At 47.2% G+C, this 24597-nt stretch overlaps 1 long non-coding RNA gene across 1 annotated transcript in view; it reads left to right on the top strand.

Annotated features, from left to right (window-relative positions):
• Positions 1-24286, top strand: part of LOC142567820 (uncharacterized) — a 66200-nt gene extending 41914 nt beyond the window's left edge. The window contains exons 2-4 of the long non-coding RNA XR_012825243.1: positions 14704-14823; positions 18832-19076; positions 24046-24286. This is a non-coding gene — a long non-coding RNA (uncharacterized LOC142567820). The remainder of the gene's footprint in view (positions 1-14703; positions 14824-18831; positions 19077-24045) is intronic.
• Positions 24287-24597: the final 311 nt, after the last annotated feature.

Consider the following 24597-nt stretch of genomic DNA (forward strand, 5'->3'; position numbering starts at 1 on the left):
GCCGCTACCATTGTTCTTCGAGTGTAGCCTGTTTTTAGGGCACGAGTTCGCCCAATAATATGCTCGTTTCGTTAACCACAGTTTGCTACCTTGTTAACCGTCACTACCACGCGACAATATTGCTCTTTGCCAAACAAAAAGCAAGGAACCTATGAAACAAGTTCTACCAGCGAACTTAAAGTATAGTATTAGAATAGGTACTACCAGCTGGCAGAGGTATTCCAATGACGCCAACTCACGCGGAAAAGCAATTTCATAGAGTACAAGTTATGCACAGGCTTTCGCGAACACTACAGTGATGGTCACACTTGTTAGTTAATAACTGAATTCAGCTAAGGCCAGTTTAGTAACATGCAAAACTATGATAACATATTAAAGTACACTTGACCATCTGGACTTCGCTGACGGCTAGAATTGTATGGTACATAGCATAATATGAGGGCCGGTAGTGTTTGTTTAGAGAAGCACACAGGTGCAACATTGCCGAGACCCACGGCCATGGATATCATGCATGCACACACGCTGGCATAAGAACTGTTGCTTGGGCAAACAATAAATTTTGAATGTTGTACTTGCTACACACGGGCCGCTTTCGGCCCCGATCAGGCTCGATAGCGATCGCAAGTGCCCGTGTCACACCCGCATTACAAATGACAAGTGCCGCCGGCTAGAACAATACTGGCACGTGCAAGGCATACGCTATAGCACACGTCAGTTCGCGACGGCAACTTAGCGAAAATTTACGTTTTACATACATCCAGCAAGCAAGAAATGTAATGAAATGAAATCAAATGAAATGAAATGAAAGTTTATTTCCATCTTGTAAGGTACAGATCTTGTAAGATACAGATGGAGAGGTGGAGGAAAAAAAGTTGTCCATTGAACAGCTTGACAAGTCCCCCATCCCTCATTTGGACAGAAGCAGCATCACATTCTTTCATTCAAATATACGCATGTATACCGTACATACATATTATTGCACATCATATACTTTACTCAAGAAGTCACGAAGATTATCAAGGAAAAATACACATATAAAGGTCATAGAAGTATTACAAATCAATCACATACATCAGCCGGAGCTCATTGAGAGACGAAGAGAAGAGATTGAAACCAACCGAATTGTAATAGTTTAGGAGTGTGGGTAATGTATACCTCAGACACTGTTTCCCATAGTTTGACCGTGGTGTCGGTACTGCCCAGTCTTCAAAGTGTCTTGTGCTATAATGTGGTGGTCTAGTTTGCAATTGGGCGAGTTTATGCAGATTAAAAATATTCTTATAGACTTCTGCCTCATAGACACGACTTAATCGATATTTGTACAAATTATACGCTGGAATTACCCCGGTGTTCATGAAGAAAGTTATAGTCGATGCAGTGTCGGGAGCATTATATGTATGTCGGAGATATTTTTTCTGTACTAAGTGAATATGCTCTAGATTGTTGGATGTCGTGTTTCCCCACACTAACTGACAATAGTTCAAGTGTGAATAAAAAAGGGCATTATATAGCAAGAGTTTAATGCGCGTAGGAAGAATGTACCTTAATCGGCCTATTACACCTGTTATTTGGCTCATATTATTTGGCTCAGTAGACCATATTGTATGTTTTTCTGTTGCGGTAGTAGACCGCAACAGAAAACCGTACGTGTGAGGTGAAAATTTTGCACAGCGCACTCACCTGCCAGAGCGAAAATAAAGGCTGGGTAGTAACTTTGATTGTCACCGTCCTCGCTCCGCCAGAACGGTTTTGGCTTTCTCAAAATCTTGATATTTTGGAAAAAGAAACTTTGATAAGCCTGGTGGGAAAAATTGCCCGATATTTGTTGTGCTACTTCCGTACGCTAGCATCGTAGCCTAGTGTGGCCCAGCCGTACAACCAAGGAGGCTATGACTGTTCCAACCATACTGACTTTGGATTGGTTAGGCTGTGTTCGGCTGCAGCACCACACAACAATCGGCTTCGTCAATGGCGCATGGACGAAAGAAAACAACTCTGTCGCGAGATAGGGGCTTCAAGATTAAATTTCGCTTGTCGATCTTAAAGGAGTAGCGAACTCATCATTCCATTTTTTAACGCGATAGCGTTAAGGAGCTCGTGTCGCAGAAAAGCCGGTGTCGTCGGCGTCGGTGTCGGCGTCCGCGGCGTTGGCCGTGAGCGATAAATCACGGCAGGCACTTCATAAATAAAAAGCAACTTCCAAGATGGGCTGGGTGGGAATCGAACCAGGGTCTCCGGAGTGTGAGACGGAGACGCTACCACTCAGCCACGAGTTCGACGCTTGAAAGCGGTACAAACGTGCTTCTAGTGAACGCGGTGTTGCCTTAAAAACGTGCCGTAGAAAGTTATACTGCGGTGTATATCGGTAATTATGAGCATGTAACTTACAGAAGTCGCATTTACACGAGTAGCGAAGTAAGTTTCCGCTACATTTCTTCAGCGCTTACCGCACACGCAGAGCCATCTTGCGGCAAACACAGAAGACCCCCTCCTCTCAATGTACGGCGCTGCCCCGACAGGTGGCGCGCCATGCGCGCATTGGGGCTGTGCGCGGACCGGTGCCAGGCGCGTCGCGGCTCCGACTCCCTCTCCCCTGACGACGCTTCGCTGTGCTCCCACGCGGGTTGCAGAATCAAGCGCCGTTCCTTTCTTTAGATCACTATCTCTCTATCTCTCTGCCCGTGCCGATCACAACGTTTGGCTGGCGTAGATCGTCTCCCCCTCCGAGACACCGAGTTCTTTGGTTCGTTCCGTTTGCTCAGGCGCACGTTTCGTTGCCGCGCCGAACACTGCGTTGCTCGACGCTCTCCGTGTGATAGGTGGCCGCAAAGTCCGATGCGGGGCGCCTCGTAAGTGATCCCTGTGCCGTAGCGCATTGTCTTACACCCCTTGGAGGGTCGATGGGAACGCTGTCGCGTTCCACTCTTGAAGGCGAAGCTTAAGCGTCCTCCAATTTTTTTTGTGTGCGACCAAAATTTAGGTAACACAGGATGCACATTATGTACAGGCAAGATTTTCAAGCGAAAGGTCTATGAGGAGGCGCCATCCAAATGTCGTGTATTCTATGTTAAACGCAATGGGCTAACGAATTGCTAGTATGTTAATGTAGCCTCGAAGCTTTATCAAATTGTAGCAGCATTGACTAACGTGCACGCTTAGGCGAGTGTTATGCGTAAACAAACGTGACCAAGATTTATGCAGTGAGTTCCTTCCTGTGTTTTCATTCAGAAAGCGACCGTTTACATTTTGCCGAATGGAATAGATAAACGCCCGTTAACTGGATTTTTTGTATTCAGTTTGTTTTCTGATTGTGTTATAGAGGGTTGTTACATTTTAATTAATGTCTTGGCACAGTTTTGTCAGTTTGTGTGGGCATATATATATATATATATATATATATATATATATATATATATATATATATGGTGGCGAATAATTATTGCCCCCGATATGCGCTGTGCCTCTTCCGGCGAGAAAGTCATCGTACTTGGGGCCATGGTTATTAATTAGCAAAACGTGAAACCGCACATACACGTGCACAAAGGACAATTTTTCACTCGCTCTAGCACTGCCAGCTGCTGCACACCATTTGCTCATTCCTGTACTGCGTGTTCGTTGCAAATGAGTACGGTTCAATTGCTGCGCTGCCATTTTCTTCTTCTGCATTTTGTTTCGCCGGTAAAACCATTTTGATTTGAGACACTGTATCGGGTTCTTGTATGTGTCGAGTTCGGTGTATCGTTCAACAATTCGTTCGATGCAATCAGGAGAATAGTGCGGTACATTGCGTGCTATACTTTTTGCCTTCCGCTTCACATATATTTCTCAATCCCTTTGTAATTTTTTGCTGTTATCGCTGGAGTTTGTTTCGGCCATTAATTTTGAACACTAGTGAAAATGGCTTGTTATAGCGCCGCAGGCTGAGTGAGTCAAACGGAACACAACTTCAAGTACAAAAGAGCGGTTAAAACAACGTATACAAGGTCAACCTATCACTTTCTGTCACTTTGTATATAATCACGCAATCAACCTTCGCCAAGCTGTAGCCGTTCAACACATGGATGGATGGATGGAGTAACATTATAGAAGGGTCCTGCGAGCTACGGGGCGCAAGGTCCCATAGAGCGGGCTACTCCCACGTTGGGACAGGGAGTTGTAACTCCCTGGCCGCATCGTGGGCTCGCTGGACGGCCCAGAGCTACTCCGCCAGGTCAGTGCTGCGTAATGCGTCTTGTAGCCTGGCGGAGTCTTAATCCTTGTTTGCGTGGGTCCGACCACACGGCCAGAGCAAGTGATGTACGTCTAGTGTGCTATGGCAATTTTCGCAATATGATGTTTTGTATAGGTCAGGCATGTAGTGGTGTAGTCTGTTCTGCGTGGGGTACGTGTTTGTTTGAAGCATTCTGAACGTCAGGGCTGGAGGCCTGGTGAGCTTATTGTGAGGTGTGCTGTATATTCTGCGGTCTAGATAAAAGTGCTTTATGATCTCGTTATATGTGGAGGGAGGGTCCCGATTCTCGCTGGGATGGTCACGACCAGAATAGGAGGCGTCGCGGAAGGTTAGGTCTCGCGCGCTCCTGTGAGCCATCTCATTGAGATTGCGAGGGGCGCCCTCGATCTCTCCGAGGTGTGCCGGAAACCAGCAGATGGTGTGATGCTGCAGTGGTGCGGATGTATTGATTATTTGTAGTGCTTGTCTTGCAACTGCTCCTTTCTGAAAGGCTTTGACGGCCTAGCGTGAATCGCTGTAGACGTGGGTGGTGGTCGGGTCTGTGAGCGCGAGTGCGATGGCAACCTGTTCTGCTATCTCGGACTCGTGGGTCTTGACTGTGAGAGCGTTTCTCACTTGACCTTGCTTAGTGATCGTGGTGGCAACGAAGGCTTTCCTGGTTGGGTACTGTGCCGCGTCAACGAAACAGGCTAGGATCTTATCACGTATTTCGCGCAGGATGAACGATCCACGTACCAGCCTTCTGGGTTGATGGTTCGTGGTGTTCATGTTCCGCGGTAGTGGGCGAACCGTGTAAAAGTTGCGTGTGTCCGTCGGAACGCTTTCATATAGATTCTCGATTACTGTGGTGTCATGACCTAGTTTGGCTAGGATGTCTCTACCCGGTTTGGTTCCAGAGAGTCTTGTCCATTGAGCCCGTTCTTGAGCTTCGGCGATTTCTTCAAGTGTGTTGTGTACCCCCAGTTGCAGCAGGAGCTCTGTCTCGGTGTTCTTGGGGATTCCCAGCGCCAATTTGACTAGCTTCCTCAGTCGTACATTGAGTTTGTCCTTCTCCGCTACCTTCCATCTGTGCATAGCCGCCTCGTAGGTGAAGTGGCATAGCGCAAAGGCGTGTGTTAGCTTGAGAAGATTTTCTTCCTTAAGGCCGTGTTGTCTGTTGGCTACGCGTCGTAGGAGATTCAATGCATTATTTGACTTTGTCACGATCTTCTCCACTGTAGCGGCGTTAGAGCCGTTGCTCTCAATGAACATCCCAAGGACTCTGATTTTGCTGACGTGTGGAATGGTTCCTCCGTCTTTTGTTCTGACAGTAATGACGTGTGTGCCTCTGATTTCGTTCTTTGGTTTGGGACCGCTCCTCGATGGTTTGTAGACTAGGAGTTCCGACTTCGCAGGCGAACATCGCAGGCCGGTGGGAGCGAGGTATTCCTCGATCACGTCGATCGCTTTCTGCAGAGCACTTTCAATTGATCCCAGGCTACCTCCGGGAACCCAGAGTGTTACGTCATCGGCGTATATCGTGTATTTGACGTTCTCGATTTGATCCAGTTTCTTGCCTAGGCCGGCTAACGCAAGGTTAAAAAGCGTCCGAGAGATGACAGAACCCTGCGGGGTGCCCGTGCCTCCGAGTTTGTATTTCTGGGACTTGGCTTCCCCTAGACGGAGGGCGGCCGTTCTGTCGCTCAGGAACGATTTTGTATAAGCGTAGAGCCTCGTGCCGAGGTCGAGGTTGGAGATCGTGTCGAGTATGTAGTCGTGTGATAAATTATCGAATGCCTTTTCGAGGTCTAGCCCTAGGATTACTCTCGGGTCTCTCGTGTCTGCGTCAATGATCTGATGCTTGAGGAGCTTCATGGCGTCTTGGGTGGATAGCCCGGGTCTAAAGCCGATCATTGCTGCGGGGTAGACATCTTTATCTTCGAGATGTTTCGAGAGCCTGTTTAGGACCGCGTGCTCGGCTACCTTGCCGACGCAAGACGTCAGCGAGATAGGTCTGAGGTTATTGATGTTGGGCGCCTTGCCAGGCTTTGGGATGAGCACGATAAGGGCCGTTTTCCAGTCTTCTGGTAGTGCTCCATTCCTCCAGATTTTGTTGATTTCCTCTGTGAGGGTTTCGATTGAGGTTTCGTCGAGGTTTATAAGTGCCTTGTTAGTTACGCCATCCGGCCCCGGCGCTGACTTGCTGTTTAGGTTTTGAAGCGCCATGCGTATCTCTTCGGTTGAGAAGTCCCGATCAAGCTCTGGGTTGGCTTTGCCGCGATTTGCATCGGCGGTCGTGCCTCTAGCATTTTTGGCCAGCGGGAGGTACTTGTCGGCAGAAAATGAGCTCATTTTCCGTAGTAATTTTGAGTTCCTCGTGCATGATCTTGTTCAGCGTACGACCCTGGTCCGCTTTGGTTTTGGTTCTATCTAAAAGATGTTTGAGCAGGTGCCGCGTCGTCCCGCTGTTGATACGGCCGTCCGCGGCGTCGCACACCTCGTTCCATTGCTGGTTAGATAGTTGCGTGCAATATTCTGCAATCAGCCGGTTGAGGGAAAAAATTCTTTTCCTGAGCCGTCGATTGTGTCTTTGTTCTTTCCATCTCCTGGTGAGCGATTGTTTGGCTTCGAGCATGTGGGCCAGTCGGCTGTCCATGCTTTGAACAGGAAGATCTGTCTCTATTTCCTTCGTGGCCGCCTTAATGTCGGCCTTTAGTTGCGACGTCCATTGTTCCATTGATTCTTTGCCTGTTCGGCGTTCGTGTCTGAACTCGCTGAACTTGTCCCAGTCGATGTACGTCATTTTTCTGGGTCCTCTGGATGGGGTGTCAATTGTTGTCTCAACAATGTGATGATCGCTGCCCAGATCCTCGAAGAGGTTGTTCCACTGATAGTTTGGAACGTTGCGGACGAAAGTGAGATCTGGCGTTGTGTCGCGGTTGACCGAGTTACCCGTTCTTGTGGCGTACTCGGCGTTCGTGATGAGCGTTAGGTCAAGTTCATCGGCGTCGCTTAGCAAGTCCTTGCCTTTGGCTCTGCTGGCGACGTATCCCCAGGCCGTATTAGGGGCGTTGTTGTCCCCGGCCACGATCACGGTGTTGTCACCGGCACGGTTGCGGGCGAGCTGGAGTATTTGCTTAAATTTTTGTGCTCTGTGCTTGGGGCTGTTGTAAACGTTTAGGATGAATATGCTCTTGGCGTTCTTGGCTCTAGGGAAGACTTCCGTGAGAATGAATTCGCAATTGCCGCGATCGTGATTAATGTTGTGTGTTGTGTGGGCTAGCTTGTTGCTGACCAACGTGGCGATACCTCTACATTTGTGTTGCGGTGTCGTTGCGGTCACGTCATAGCCGGGTAGCGAGGGTGTAGCGGTATTTGTCTCTTGTAGGAGAATGACTTGGGGTTTGTCTTTTTTGGCTCGAATGTATTGTTGCAGGGGGGCCTTTTTACGGACGTAGCCCCTACAATACCATTGCCAAAGGCGAAACGTTTCAGTTTGCACAGCCATCTTTGTTGTTGGCGTTGGGTGGCCTTTGTGAGGCCACGTTGTTGCTATGTCCATCGAGCGACGACGCCCGAGGTAGCTTGGTGATAGTAGGCTGTGATGTCACAGACGGGTGGTCTGCCATTTCTAGCGCGTTGAGCCTTGCACCATGGATGTTGATCGTCTCCATCATGTGGTTGATCTGTAGCGTTATCCTGTCGTAACCTTCCTTGAGGGTCCCTACTGTCGTCGCGAGTTTGCCTTGCCCTTCCTTTAGTGACGCGACGGTAGTTGCAAGCCCGCTGAGCAGTTCCCTGATTTCCCTAATGTCGCTGTCCGAGCTCGATGGATGTGTGTTTGTCACGGCTTTTCTCTTATGCGGATTGCGCGTGGATTCCGCGACCGGTACTTCCACTACCATGGGTTCTGATGTGACTTCGGTTTGATTAGAGTGGGGGGGTGGTGGCGTTTTGAGTTGTCTGATTTCCTCGACAGGTTGAGTGATGGTTTGCCTTAACTCTTTGTTTTCGTATTCTAGTCTTTTAATCGTATTTGCTCTTTCTACTTGCTCTGGCCGTGCCATCGGACTCACCTGGCTGGCGGCCTGCTGTTGGTGCTGCTGTTCTTGTCGCTCCTGTTGTTGGTGCTGCTGAACTCGTTGGGCCCACGTCAACCGGTCATCACCGCCAACTCGTGGGCTGGGGGCGAATCGTATCCTTGACGAGGATCGCTGGCTCGGGTTCCTGGAGCGTCCTCGCGATCGTAACGACAGGCGACCGCGGTTCCTCGATCTCGAGCGGCTCCGCTTGCCGGACAAGCGAACATCTGCGTTGGCGGCCACGTTGTCGGTAATGGCGCTACTCTCGGCGTCCTTGAGCGGCGGGAAATCGTGCTGACTCAGGGCGATTGACCCTGATCTCGTGGTGCTTTTGCTTGCGTTTGCTGCGATTTTTCTTTCAACTCGTCTTCTTCGGACGACCTAGGGGAGTTGGAAGCGGTTCTTGCATTCCTTGCTTGCCGTGACATGATTTCCCTCGCAGAGCGCACATTTGATCGAGGTGCACACATGACCTGCGTTAGGGTTAGCTAGTCCACAGCCTTTGCAAATTGCGTCGTCGGGCGAGGGGCATACGTCGGCACGATGGCCGAGTCTGCCGCACACATGGCACATGGCGATCTGCTTGCGGTAAAGGGAACACTTGATCAGGGCGTTGTCCTATCTCACATAGTTCGGGACTCGAAAGCCGTCGAAGGCGGTGATGACCGTGCCAGTGTCCTTGATTCTCTTTGCCGCCAGAGCGAGCGGGTTGCGTTTGTTGACGATCTTGCGGTTTATGGAGTCCTGCGTCTCATCGAGCGGAACCCCTCTTATCACGCCTTTGCATGTTTCGTGCGGCGCCGTCCTATATGCAGTGGTTTCAAACGTTTGCTCTCCTATGGAAATGCTGCGGATCCTTAGGTATTTTGCTGCGTTCGCTTCGGACGGTGTGCTGACCACCGTGATGTTCTGCTTCAAATTGGGGCATATCGTATCCTCGCTTCGCTCGGTAGATTCGATGCAAGCAGCCATGCAAATTGCTTTGGTGACCGTAAGTTGGCCTACCCACAGCTAGCTATTGAAAAGATTGCACCCTTGCATGGGTAAATTATCTTGCCCGACAACGATAATCGGCATCTGTACTGCCCGCATGGCCTTTCTTTAGGAATGCCCGCCCTGTTCTTCCAGGTCATGAAGGACATGCGCGTTTTCATGCAGCGTGAGATTCTCGCCACGAAAGTAGCAAGCGCAGAGCTTACAGGAAAAGAAGCGCAAGCAAGGCACATGACGATAATCGTTGGAGGACAAGATAAAAACCCCAAATGGTGCAAGCTTTTTAAAAGTGTCACGTGTACATTGCCCAGTTTAAACGAAGGTGTACGCGACCACACACAATGTTAACAGGTAGCTGTATAAGCTACATATATATAGATATTTTCATCACATCAACAATCCTTTAAATCCACACCTCAGCCTACCTACATGGAGATCTATCTACGCGTCTGTAGAACCATAAAAACGTCCCAGTCATCACAAAAAAGAAACACGAACCACAACGACATGCTCTGATTTTTGCTGGTAGCTTAGCTGAATAAATTAAATGTATTATTTTTGTGCTTTGTTGACCTTGGTGCTCGCATCTTGAGCCCCTTCAATCATTGCGTTTCGTAGCAAACTACAGCCTCCAAAAGAATTAATGAAGGGTTGAAAATCGAGCATGTTGGCACATTTTCAAGGTTATCAAAAGGAGCGCCAAGTAGACACAGGACGTGGTAGCAACCTATTAACACAATCAACCGTGGCCAACGCTATTAATGTCGCGTACTACCATTTCTCCACTGAACATTCCGCTTTAATCATTCCCCTTCGCCACCTAAAAAAATTGGATGGCAGTGCTGACCCTCGACAGAAACAATCACTGTGCTTTATTGCCACTGTGCGCAAATTGTCTGGAAACATAGTGTAATCTTTACTTATGGACTCGCGCTGTACCCAACTAGGAAAGTAGAGGAATAACTGTGAGTCGATGGTGGTTTCAGAATACGGTGTACATTTGGAATAGTCGTGGCGCAAAACAAGGAACGTAATCGATTTTGCAGTAATAGATGCTTATCGGGTTTGGTGGTTTGTTGGCCGGAACCACAGGCTTCAACGACGGTAATAAGCACTGATGTGATTCTAAATAGCGAGCGCTACCACCCCCTTTTCAATGAAGATGTTCATAATATACATCTATACGCACATTCTTCCATTCATCTAGCCACTACATTTAATTTGCCTAAACTATATGTCTAACAGCCGTCAACAATCGTAGGCCTATTTACGCTCGCACAGTCGGTGCAGCAGCGTAGAAATATGTGGGATCCCGCCCCTCAAAGCGGCGCAAGCAGTACCTGGATAGTGACAAGTTCTTCCAGGTACCTGTGTCAAGTCTTTACAGGCGACTAAAGGACCACGCCACAGCAACGTCAAATGTCGCGAGCACAAGTCGCTGCGATGGCGACGACTGTGCGGCTTCAGCAGAAACTAGCGCATCGTGTTTTGCACACAGCGATAACGACGATAACGACGGCATCAATAGCCGTGCGGGTACAGCTCCGTGCAGTTCTGCGTCGAGTAGCACGCACACACATTGACGACGAGCATGGGAGCTCTGAAGGTAGTAGTGAGGAGAGCGATGAGGGGGGGGCTTTGCGGAGGCACAGTCTGAGGATGGAGACAATCGCCAGTTTTCTGGCTTTAGCGAGGAAACCTTGTGAGGCTCACAAGTCACGAAAGCTGGCGCAATTGAAAAAGTTATGGCATATGCCATTGCCCACGTCTCATTTGGACGGCACTAGGCGATCTTTCAAAGCTTATTAACTTTCTCTTCGGTGCCAGTGTATTGCCGCACAGCGAGTACATGTTTCGCAAGCTTTGGAGCAAAGGAGGAGAACAAGTGCTACGGTACTATTATGTATGCGTAACATGCAGCGCAGTAACGACTCCACAAGGCAAAATGGCACAGTGCCAAATTTGCGGCCGTAGTGAAAGGCTTCAGGCCCTGAAATAGCAAGGCTCATTTTTTATCGTCTTTGACTTCCACAACAGCTCAGATTTTTGATAGAAAAATCCAAACCTGAGTTAGAGTCCATATTGGTAAAATCACGACTGCCGGCATCGAACTTAAGTGATACCACAAATGCTCGGTGTTATGCTAAACTTAAGAAGGCAAGAAGCCTTGCAGATCATGACTTGAAACTGGCCATAAACACCGATGGAAGCACAGTCTTCAAGTCGTCAAAAACCTCTGTGGCCTATTCAGTTCATTGTTAGTGAAGCGCCACCGCACTTGTGGTTCAAGCACCTGGTACTTGCAGGATTTTAGTTTGGCAAGTCACATTCAAACATGCAACTCTTCCTTGACAAGTTCGCGCAAGAAGTGAACAGCACGAAACCAGTGGCATGGACTTACCAGAGCAGGGTGCACACGTCTAAGCCTTTCGTTCTGTGTTGTTCTGTGGACGCACGTGCAAAGGCATCTGTGAAAAACATGGTGCCTTTCAATGGCTACATTGGAAGCCCCTGGTGTCCTATAAGGGGCGAGCATGTGGAAGGATAGTATAAAGGTAGAAAAACCTAATTGTTGTCCTGTCCATTTCCTTATCATTGTTAACTGATTGCTTAACTGATACGGTGCTGCACGGAGCGTTTCTTATTGCAATTGAGTCTACTTGGCATCTAATTTCTTGATCGTGATTGCCTCCCGTGCGTAGGCTGCAAGTGTCAATTGCAGTAAAGCACTGAGATCCGGATTTGGCGCAATCATAAATGCCCAGAATAAATTTTGCTATTTGTTTCTGTGTTGTCTAAGGTAGATGATATTGCATATGACATTCTTGACTGGTGCCAAAAGAGCGGCCCATTGAACTAGATGCGCGAGTAGATCACAGTGGCTACGTTTATGTTTTAGCTGATCGACTGATTTCACCACATTCAAAGCACATGTACCAGGGCCCTGTCAGCACCATGATGACAGCAGTCCGTGACGCTTTCACACTGTACTCATGTTCAAGGCAACATTAAGGTGAATGCTGAGAGCAAGGCCATTGAGGATTTTTGTAGTGCCGTTTAGTGCGTATTTGGGAGAGTGCAGGGCTCGTGCTTTGCCCCACTTCAATTGTAGAGTCTTTTTGTTCTCGCTTCCCTGATTATTGATGTCGAGGTCAAATTTTGTCGCGCAACATACGTAAAATGCTTCTTACCATAGTTGACATTCAGCTTGCCAAGGACTACTACTATGGGCATGCTTTGTGGCTGCAGTGTAATAGTTGGTTTTATCTGTTTTACCACTAGTGCCTAATTGCACTTACTGTGCTCATTCATAGTAAATTGCACCACAGCCCTCAATTCGCTTGGCCACCGACCAAACTTAAAGAAGCGGTGAAACACCTCTGACAAAAAGAAAAACAAAAGACAGTACAGCCTGTCCTTTGCAAAAGGACAGACGAAAGCCCGTCTTGTCGGGACGAAACATCTCAAAGAAGACATACACCAACCGAGTAAAACTTTTAAAAAATAAAACAAGACATTGCGGTTTCCATACGGAAGCCTTGTTTCTTTAAGCAAGGCTTTACGGCTTAAGACAGAAAGCTGTATTTGGTTGGTGTATGTCTTTCTTTACCAACATCTCCTTTACTAAAGAGGCTTTATTTGGTTGGTGTATGTGCTTCTTTGACAGCATCTCCTGTACTAAAGAGATTTGTCTAACATGAATTTACTTTTATTCTGCGTCATTGCTCCCAAACCCATCAAATGACTGAAACGTTTGAGTTCGATCAAAAATTTGGTTCCTTGTACTCGGGCTTTAGGGGCGTGAAATCTTCTGACTGTACAGCACCAGCAGCAGTTAACAATTCACCTGATTCGCTGATGCTGCTCCACAACCTCAATATTGAAAGATGTTTACCACTGCATAGAAGTGCATGCTGTCTGGCTGTCACGTCAAGTACACGGCAGCTACCAAAGCACTGCACAACAAGTCTACATCGGCATCCGTGACCTGTTACAACTGATGCATCTGACATAACTAATGACTGTAAAAGGCTGTGCAAAGTTATGAAAAATATGGCGCAGCTGGTGCCACTTCAAGCAGCAGCAGACATGCGGATAAACAATGCATTTTGTCGTCCTCACTAAATTGCAGAGTTTTCTTTATTCCACAAAAAGATGACATTTAATAAAGGAAAACCTGAAGTTCGTGGAGTAGTGAACAGGGTGGAGAAAGGAGGAAGGCAGTTCTCGGTAGTTGGCGCCAATTTAAGTCTCAGGAACAGTGGAGGTGGATAGGGGTGCTTGCTGGTAGTTTTAAGGTATGTATGCTTAGGCTGGGGAAGTACAAATTAACAGAAGTAGGATATGTTGTTGGCACTATATTTAGCCAAACATAAGCTATCACTGACACATATATAATTCTCATTGACTCCTAATTCTGGCAAAATGAAATAGTGTAACAAATGTTTGCATTAGGTGTTTGTGTCGGTTTGTTTACTTTCACGAAAAGTGTGTCCTCTGGTGCAGTTGTATGTTTTTGTGGGTTGTATGCAATGTGAGAAAGGTCTAATGTGTTTCTCTTATTCTTAGTATGCAATTGTAGTGTTGTTATGTCATGTGAATATTGCATTACGGTTAAAAAGTGCGAAGAAATAATACAAGAAAGACGTACAGGACAAGTGCTGTTCATTTTTTGTTGCTGTTTTCCTGTAATGAAGCCATGCCCACAAGTTCTAATTCAGACCCTTTTATTTGCACGTTAGCTATGCTATCACTGATGTGCTCTATGACAGTGTTGATATTTTCTTTTTACATTTCTTTGTCATTGTTTAATATGTTTTCAGTTGCATTATTCTGTTAGTATTCTTGATTAAGCCCTTCAAGGAGTATGAAGTGTCCTTGCGCTCTCATGAACAGTGCTTGTGAGACCAGTCAAGCTGTTTATGGCTGCTTTTAGTCAAGTGTTCATTTCTAGTGTATAGTGGAAAATAAAATTGCAGTTGAACTGGGCAGCACGTCAGCGGCATGAGCGCTATGTAGTGCTCCTAATTTTAGAATATTTTTGACCATTAAACTTTATCGCGAAATGAAAGGTTTCGCTGCTAAATATTACAAAAGACGGAGCAGAAAACAATACATTCCTTTCTGACTATTATTTCTTGCTCTGTCAATTTAAAGCGAATTGGAAAAACTCACTCAAATCTCATTGTTTTCACAAGTTCCTGCTGCTTCACATTGAATCGAACCCAAGCTGGCCAACTTTCACCATTTTAACAAATAGGTGCTTGTATTTCTGCCAGCAGTTGGTTAGTTGGATGAATGCAATACCTGCAGCTCATATTCTGAGAATTTATTTGCATGTCTTTTGGGCGGTATGCTACTTTGATCTAACAATGCTATGAACTGGTTTGACTAGCACAACGCATACTTTCTTTATAGGTTTGGGACTCATGAACGGTCAAAGGGCTGAGTGAGTGCACTGTGTACTTCAAGGTGTCACTAAAGAACAGACTGAGGCGATCCTGTCTTCTGTGAACAACAACCAGCACGTCTATGTTGGTAATATAGCAACTTGAAGTTGAATGCAGTTTAGTTCAATGTTGCTTGATCATTCATGTGTGATTTGTATATTCTGGTGCATAGCTTGGAGTGTGGCGTGACTGCCTATATGGAGGACGGCAGAATAGCAGTCATCAAAAATGCATTGTGTGTCCAGTATACGAAACAAAAAGCTGGCTAAAACAAAAGTCACTGCTTCTTATGAACACAGCTTGAGGTCCCCGTTATTCACAGACACTAGCAAGTCCTTCTGTATGTAATCATAAAGAAGTAATGGTTAAAAGGTTAACAAAAACCCGGGGCACTTCGCCGACCAAATAAAGATTTAAAAGAAAAGAAGACGTTTCGGCTCCCACACGGGAGCCTTAGAAGACACGAATACGCTGTTAGAAGACACGAATACGTATGTTCAACTTGACCGGGATCCAACACCCAAGGTGCAAAGAGACTACCAGAAGCTTCTGGCCGATGTCTTTCGTGTGGTCCCCCCTGAACGCAAGTCACTGTATTTTACATTACTTTGTCATAATGGTTCGGCCCCTGCTCTTTATGGCCTCCCCAACGTTCACAAGCCAGGCGTTCCCATGCGTCCAATTGTAGATTTCACTCGTTCACCCCTGCACAAGCTATCAGGATTTTTACATCGTGTCATTTCGCCCCTCGTCGGACAACGTGCCACTCACATACGCAATTCCTACGACTTGATGGACAAAGTCCGTGACGTCGTACTGGACAAAAACGACATCCTGGTCTCTTTTGACGTGAAATCGCTTTTTACTAGTGTGCCAACGGAACTGGCCGTGGATGTATGCAGTACCGCTCTGGAGTCGGATGCCACTCTACCCGAGAGATCGCCCATTGATGCACCGGACCTGGCTCGGCTGTTACAGTTCTGTTTAGCAAATACGTACTTTACGTTCCAAGAGTGTTTCTACAAACAGGTCCACGGAACGGCTATGGGAGCTTCTATATCGGTAACCACCGCTAACTTGACAATGGAAGCACTTGAAAGTCGAGCACTCGCTTCGTTCAGCCCTGCTCCGAAGGCATTCTTTCGCTACGTGGACGACTGTTTTTGCATCATTCATAAAGAAGCAGTTCAGTCGTTCACTTCACACCTGAACAGCATGGAAGCAGCGATCCAGTTCACGGTAGAAGAGGAAGTCGACGGCAAGCTTCCGTTCCTTGATATGCTGATTGAAAGAAAGGGGCCTACTTTGTCGTTCGCAGTTTACAGAAAGCCAACTCACACAGGACGCTACTTGCATTTCGGCTCCTTGCAACCTGCTTCTCACAAAAGGGCAGTGGTTTCGGCGCTTCTACGACGCGCGGAGAAAATCTGCACGAGACAAGAAGACTACGCAGCCGACGTAAGCGTGGTACGGCGGGAACTATCAGCCTGTGGTTACCCGTGCTCTTTCTTGAATGCTGTCGAACGACAAATGGCACGTCCACAGTTACCCCATGTTGCCTCTAGTCAAAAGCGCGCCGGAATACCCTATATCCCATCCACGAGTGAAGCTCTAAGCCGTATTCTGCGTTCATACAATGTTCAAGTGGCACATATTCCAAACCAGAAACTACGGCAATCACTCGTCAATGTTAAGGACAAATTACCAAAAGAGAAATTCCCTGGTACGGTAAGACTGGGACGATAAGAGATTGACAAGGCGCTGCGATGCGAACAATTGGCCAACTATTCAGTAAAGTGTGTTGCTGTCAGAATAGGCCAACAACGACGCAATCGACAGGCGCGAGTTCTCGTAGCGTGACTGTCCTTGTCGATGGCACTGACAAAATGATTGTTTACCCTGATTGCTCAACTAGACCCCGAGCGATCAGCCACCGAACCGATAGCGCGATATCCACAGCGTCTTTGCTTGTACAAATAATTATTACCCTGTTCAAAATTAGCTTAAACATGCCTTGAAACTCGAAATGCCCAAGCTGGCTGTGCGCATGAAATTTGAGCCAAAGTTGATCCTGTTTAGGGGAAGTTGGGTTAGGCCTGGCCCTGTGAAGGTCATGCACCCGCTAACTGTAGACTTGAACATAAAACTGGCTGTGTTCCGAGGCTCCGAAGATATTCAGCATTTTCCCAGATCCAGCTTTCTGTAAACTTTTGCGGTATACTGTATGTTTAGCAGCGTGTTTGTAGGAGTAAGTTTATTTAGGCCAATTACAGACAGGGGACCCTGATCACGAGAACGAAATTTACCAAAGAATAGAAACAGATTAAGGGGTGCTTAATTAGAATTACGAATGGATGCCAGGGTAAGTGCAGTTGAGAAATGCAGAATGTTAGGTGGGGTGGTAAAATGAGAAAATTTGCAGACACAAGTTGGAATCAGCTTGCACAAGACAGAGTAATTGGATATTGCTGGGAGAGGCCTTTGTCTTTCCCCCATTGTACATAAGGGCAAGTAGGGACAGCTGGGCTAGTTGGTTGTGATTAGCATTATGAAACATCGTTCCAGCGCACAATTGAACACGGACGAGAAGAGAAAGACAACACTTGAAGTCCAACACTTGAAGACAATTTAGTTGAAGTCCGGCGTTCATGTTGTCTTTCTCTTCTCGTCCGTGTTCAGTTGTGCGCTGGAACGATGTTTTATAATGCTACATAAGGGTAGGTTGGTGATCATGAAGATGATAGCACTTGTGAGGTCCTGTGTTATGTAATGGTGTTCATGATATACATTGTGTCTCTATGTGTACTTTTTGCAGCTTGCTGCACCAGTTTCCATGTAAATTTGCCGTCGTAGCTGTAGTTCCATGTGCTTTTTTCATCAACGTGAATCATTGCATCGAATGACTAGTCGTCGCTCTATTCAAACCATGTCGCCACAGGCAGGGTCTTTTGTTTTCCGGTTTCATATTTCTGAGAAACTTGGAAAGAGGGAGCGAGTAAAAATTTGTAGAGTGTTTTAGTTTACCGAGAAATTGAGGTTTTGGCTACCTGGCAGCCCAATGTATAGGATGTTCTTAGTAACTTTCATAAATGATTGAACACATGTGATCACCTCTTTTTGGATATCAACATATTTAAATTTGCAAAATACCTCACTGGTACATGTAATAGCAAAGAACTATATGCAAATCACGTGTCTTTTTATTTGTACAAATGCTCCTTTTCAGGCATAAAAAAATTAACTAACAATAAGAGAGACATGTTTGCCATTGCCGTATTTATTTTGTATGCTGCACTTAACAAAGAAAAAAGTATATTTGTGACCATTGTGCGATGCTTTTCCTTGTCTTGCATGCCCTTGTTGATGTTGATTATCACAAGATCATTTCAGTGTTCATTCCAAAACCTGTTAGGCCTTTAGTCCGTTTCTGTAGTGTGTTATTTATTTGCTATAGCACCATATGTTCTTGCAACAAAATTATTTGAATGCCAGCTAGCCAAGTCGGCCACCCTTATTTTGAACGGAACTTAGTTTAGCAAATTGTCTAGAACGTCACATCTATCATTCACAATGCAGAGCATTGTCAGTGCTGCATTCAATTCTTTGTGCATTACCACCATTTAGAACAGAATTCGACTTTGGGCTAGTTGGATTTCTGCTAGCTTTCCCACTTAGTTTTTCTGTGCCAGAACCGCATTGCACCACCATTTACATGTGTGAGATGTGTTTGAAATGCAATGCAACGAACCATTGTCATAGTCATGTAAATACCATGACTTCCGGTGCTGTCAACTCTAACTGTGACACAACTGCTTTTTATTTAAGCACACTTCGTGGCTGCATAGCTTATGACATGCATGCACATGAGGTGCATGATAGTTATGCAGTCATGCATTATACCAACACATGCACATTAAGTATTAAAAAAGGCGTCATAATTGACCTTCGTGGTAAGCTTGATATTTAGAGTCACATCCGGAAATGTAGCTGTAAGCATGAAGATGGCAATGTACTTCGTTGATTTTGTTGAGACGTTGTGCTCTTGGTAATTATGTTGTTTTATAGGTGACTAACTCCACATTATTGCTGTTTCCAGTTGCGACTTAGAGTCATGGGTGCTTACCATAAAGCCCTCACACTGCGTAACCAGGCTGCCGCACCCGCTCAAAGATCGTTGCCACTGGAAGGCATCTGAGTGGAGGCAATCGATATTGTTTTATGCACTCCCTTGCCGTGATGGTATTCTGCATATCGAGTATTGGAACCACCTGTCTCGGCTCTCGGAAGGCATCCACATCCTTCTTCAGGAAGAATTGGGTGCCCGTGACATTGAATGAGCAGGTAATTCTTATTTGACCGTGTTATTCGTAATACTGCATTGAATTCTGAAGCACTGCAATTTTATAGTGTGCCTATCTGCTTAGGCACATGTGCATAAAGTTCTGCAGATCCCACGCACTGTTGCAATCAATGTAAGCGAAGCTTTCTGTGTGGGTTCCATGGATGGACGAAAATTAGCGGTGATTTATGGTGAATTCCTAATTACTTCAACCTTTAGTCCTACACGAGGGTGGGGAGTTGATGTTAAACAATAGCTTGCGCACTCCACTGCTGTTTGTCTGCGTAGTACACATAACACACATGGCACATAATACCGTGGCAGAAGCAGTAAATTTGAATTGCATTACGGGGCTGTACGTGCCAAAATCGCAATAACATTATGAGCCAGGCTGTAATGGCGGACTCCGGATTAATTTTGATACCGCGGTGTTCTTTAACGCGCCCCTAAATCTAAGTGCTCAAGCGCTTTCTTTTTCTTTCGCCCCCTCCAAAGCGCGGCTGCCGCGGTCGGAATCAGATCCGTGACCTCGAGCAATGCCATAGCCGCAAATCTACAACGGCGGGCACAGCAGTGTTGATTTGATGTGTGATCGCTTCTCTCGTGTCACCAAGGCCCTGCGGTGCGCTTTAATTAATGCGGCTCTGCTTCGGCACGCCCTGCGTAAGTTGTCCGGTAGACATATTTGCATGGTTTTATTTTTCAGATATAGCAGAAACACACCGTACCATGCCTTGAACTTAAGTGTATCTGGTTTCCTCGCAACCACTGTCGTAACTATGGACCATTTAATCGGGCGAGGAGGAAAGTTTGCGCAATGAGCCTTTCCTCCTCTCTGGCTTGTGTGAGTCGTCGCGGCGCTGCTTGTACGTTGTGCTATTGCGTGCTGCGGAACCATTTGGAGATGTTTTAGCTTGTTGTCTGTGAAATGTACGTGATGTCAGTGCATACAAAAGCATCGAGTAACCACTGTGAAGCATTCGGCACAGCAATCATTACAATATACGGAAATATCTCTTAAGTGCGCACACAAGCGACGTGCCTCTTCAGCCGCGGTGGCGTACGTGTTGTGAACTATTTTGATAAGATCCGTTTGCATTCGACAAAGAGAACCGGCGTCTGTGAATTGCCAGCGTAAATTGGAAAATCATCTCACTATCCGACCGCTTGGCGTGGGAATTAAAAGTAAAAGTGCTTGCTCGTGACGGCTAACCCAATGCATCTACAACACGTCTAAGTGCCAATGGTTATAAAATATTTGCGTCAGTCGCCGGCATCCTTCTCTTGGATTTAAAGTCTAGTAGACTTGAACTCCACAAGATGGATGCCGGATGAGAAGGATGATTTGAAGTATACTAGCATTGAATTCACTATCCTGCTGTCTGAGGCTGATGGCTTTTCTCAAAGCAGCGATCACTGCAGTTCGTGAACCTTCATAACACATATAAGCTTTGTGCTTTGGCATTGCGTTTTTACCCTGTAGAACAGTAATATCCGAAGTGGATGGAATAAAATGAACCTGGCAACCATTTGCAAGAACATAATTTCTATAAGACAAGTGATTGCTAGGATGAAAGGGAGAACACAAAAAAAAGAGTTGTGGTTCTCTTCTTTTCCGAGAAAAAAAAACAAAATGTGCTAACGACGCAATAAAACCTCGCATGGCCATGCCCCATGCTTGGACCATGTGGAAAATCTTGCTTCGGAAAATCCCACAGTCCACAGATGCTCACTTGACCACTTGAAAAGCGTAATTCACATTGTACAGTATACTGTTATTATAAACCATAACTAGTTTATTCCTGGGCAGATACCTCGCCCAATGGGCGAGGTATATAGCCATGAAATCTATCTGCAGATAACAATTTGAACGCCTGTCGAATTAAACAGTACAACGTATTCCGTAACAGAAGAGTACCCACGCTTTAGGGATTGTTCTGTGCTTCGGAAGTATGCATTGCTGCTAAACCATAGCTTAGAATTAGCGAGAATGCCGCAGTAAGGTCACATTAGTGAAACGAATTTCCAGAAATTCAAAACTGATATCCGAGGCTGACAATAGCCTTGTGGGATGTCGGGTCTGCCGAAGGACGGATTCCAACATAAAAACGCAACGCTTCTTTATTCGACTAACGATGGCAGCGGACGGGCATACCAACGCTACGTTCGTCTTAGTAGCGGAAGATGGAAGGCGGTATTTCTCAGCCAGGCAGCCTGTTTTTATAGCCACCGTCGGTGACGCATACCTCGGGTGATGTGGCGGTGGCGCTATGTTTTATCGACCATGCAGTCCAGCGTGCAGCTGTGTTATGCCGGGACAGATGTTAAGAAGACGGAGGGTACGCAGAAATGTGCGCGGAGTGTGTCGCCACATCACCCCCCCTCGCCCCCCCCCCCCCACCGCGGAGTGGAGAGCCCTCAGCGCTCGAAAAAATCTGGGCAGCGTACGCGTCCGAAGCGTGCAGGGACTAAAGCAGGCTGCGATGTCAACGATCGTGGATGGACATCTGTGGGTGTACTGGTATTCCCTGGTTCGGCGGAATCAGTGTAGGCTGGCTTCAGCCGGTCGATAGAGAGGCGGGCGGCGTTCCCTTTAATGCACAGGGTGAAGGTTTTGTCGTCGCGACGGAGAACTGGGTAGGATCCGCTGTAAGGTGGCTGTAAAGTCCGGCGGACGATGTCCTCGCGGTGAAAAGTGTGCGAGCACGTTGCCAGATCCTTGAAGACGAAGGGGGCGGTGGTACAGTGGTGAGCTGCAGGTGACAGGCGGAGGGCAGCGATGGTGCGTCGGAGCCGGGCGATGAAATCGGTGGGATCTGACGTCGCGGTGGTGGATGGCGGTGCAGCGAGAAATTCGCCTGGGAGACGGAGGGGTTCGCCGTAGACGAGCTCTGCGGGTGTAGCCTGACTGTCGGGATTGAAGGTGGCGCGAAGGCCTAGGGTGACGGCTGGGATAGCTTCAGGCCAGGTTGAGTCCGGGTGGCGCAGGATGGCTGCTTTGAACTGTCGGTGGAAACGTTCGATGATCCCGTTGGCGCATGAGTGGTAGCTAGTGGTGCGCGAGCGTTCGAACCCGATGTTCAGCCCGAGCAGCCGGAAAAGGTGCGATTCGAACTGTCGTCCTTGGTCGGTGGTACCCGCCGTGGTTGCTCAGTAGCTATGGTGTTGGGCTGCTGAGCACGATGTTGCGGGATCGAATCCCGGCCACGGCGGCCGCATTTCGATGGAGGCGAAATGCGAAAACACCCGTGTGCTTAGATTTAGGTGCACGTTAAAGAACCCCAGGTGGTCAAAATTTCCGGAGTCCTCCACTGCGGCGTGTCTCATAATCAGAAAGCGGTTTTGGCACGTAAAACCCCAAATATTATTATTATTGGTCGGTGGTGACGCGGCGAGGGGGCCCGAAGCGTGCAATCCAGCCGGCGAAGAAGGCCGAGGCGACGTCTTCCGGAGTGATTCCCTCGAGGGGCCATGCCTCAGGCCATCGAGTGTACCGATCGATGGCGGTGAGGCAGTAGCGATAGCGTCCTGCTGGAGGCTGGGCCCTATGACATCAAGGTGGACCTGTTGAAACCGACCAGAGGTCTAGGGGAATGTGCCGAGGGGTGAAGTGACATGCCTGGTGACTTTAGCGCGCTGGCAATGAATGCAGGAGCGCGCCCAGGTGCGGCAATCCCGCTGCATGGAGGGCCAGACATAGCGGTCAGCCACGAGGCGTGCAGAGGCGCGAATGCCGGGATGGCTGAGATTATGTAGCTGGTTAAATAGGCCATGGTGATGGGAAACGGGAACCTAAGGCCTGCTTCGTGCTGTTGATATGTCGCAGTAGATAGACTTTGTCGATTCAGGTGTGGGGACTTGCTGCAGCTGTAGCGAGGACCCGCCCTTAAGAAGCTCCTGCAGTTCAGCGTCCGTAGTCTGAGCCTCGGCGAGGACATCAGCTGTTATCTACGAAGCGCTAATAGCTGCCACACGTGAAAGCGCGTCGGCGACTACGTTGTCCTTCCCGCTGACATGTTGGATGTCGGTGGATCCGGATGACGGCGGATCCGGATCATGAGATGGAAATAATCAGAAGAATAAGAATGGGCTGGGGTGCGTTTGGCAGGCATTCTCAGATCATGAACAGCAGGTTGCCATTATCCCTCAAGAGAAAAGTATATAATAGCTGTGTCTTACCAGTACTCACCTACGGGGCTGAAACCTGGAGGCTTACGAAAAGGAATTGAGGACGACGCAACGAGCTATGGAAAGAAGAATGATAGGTGTAACGTTAAGGGATAAGAAAAGAGCAGATTGGGTGAGGGAACAAACGCGAGTTAATGACATCTTAGTTGAAATCAAGAAAAAGATATGGGCATGGGCAGGACATGTAATGAGGAGGGAAGATAACCGATGGTCATTAAGGGTTACGGACTGGATCCCAAGGGAAGGGAAGCGTAGCAGGGGGCGGCAGAAAGTTAGGTGGGCGGATGAGATTAAGAAGTTTGCAGGCATGGCATGGCCACAATTAGTACATGACCGGGGTTGTTAGAGAAGTATGGGAGAGGCCTTTGCCCAGCAGTGGGCGTAACCAGGCTGATGATGATGATGATGATGATGATGGTCTAGAGGAATTTCCCACATACCTTTTCTTCTTGCCACGCTCTTTCCATGCATATACACGCGCTGAACCATCCCCCGGCGCGGTGTGCCAGACAGCAGTGGGAAAGTCGAAAGAAGAGGCGAAGAAAGCTTCGATGTAATGAAGAAGCCTAGGTGGCCACAAATAATCTTGAGTGCCCTACATTTGGCATTCCTCATAGCCTACTGCGCAGTTGGTGGATGTGAAAACGCATAGGTTAATTGCAAATTCTGTTGTGTAATGTAAGGAGAACTTAGATTAAGCAAATAATTATTGCAGTGTGTTAATGTTATTTTGAAGAGCTGTTAAACACTTGCAACGTCTTAATGCAATGTTTTCTTTTCCAGAGGCGCTCCTGAGCAATTTCGTATGCCGCTGCGAGACATTATACGGCACAGCATTCATGACAGTCAATGCCCATGCCCTACAGCACTTGGCAAACTGTGCTGGCTGAGTTGGACCACTTCGGTGTTTGCATATGAGGGGAGGAGGGGCATGAAAGCCTTGTGCCCCTAGTGTCAGCTGCAAATGGGCTGCCACGGCAGATAACTCAACGAGTCATCACGACATGAAAGCTAAATCAGCTGTTAAAAGTCCCTTGTTATGTATTCTAGAAAGAGTGCTTTGCAACGAGTTTATTGGATACCCACCCATAAAAAAGCATTACACGTTTGCAACTTGTCTTTCATTGGAAGGGGAAAAATTATAGCTCTCAGTGCTAATGTACAGGACAAAGTTCACCATCTTGTGGGATATCCACAACAAGGCAGTGGAGTATGAGCATTTCATTATGAAGAAGCAAGTATTTCACAGCACTGCCTACCAAAGGTCATCAAAGTCTGACACAAGGTTCATCAGAACAAACAGTGGCTGCTACAAATGCATCGAAAAGGTAGTCT

This window comes from Dermacentor variabilis, unplaced genomic scaffold (assembly GCF_050947875.1).
Source record: "Dermacentor variabilis isolate Ectoservices unplaced genomic scaffold, ASM5094787v1 scaffold_14, whole genome shotgun sequence".
Classification (NCBI taxonomy): domain Eukaryota; kingdom Metazoa; phylum Arthropoda; class Arachnida; order Ixodida; family Ixodidae; genus Dermacentor; species Dermacentor variabilis.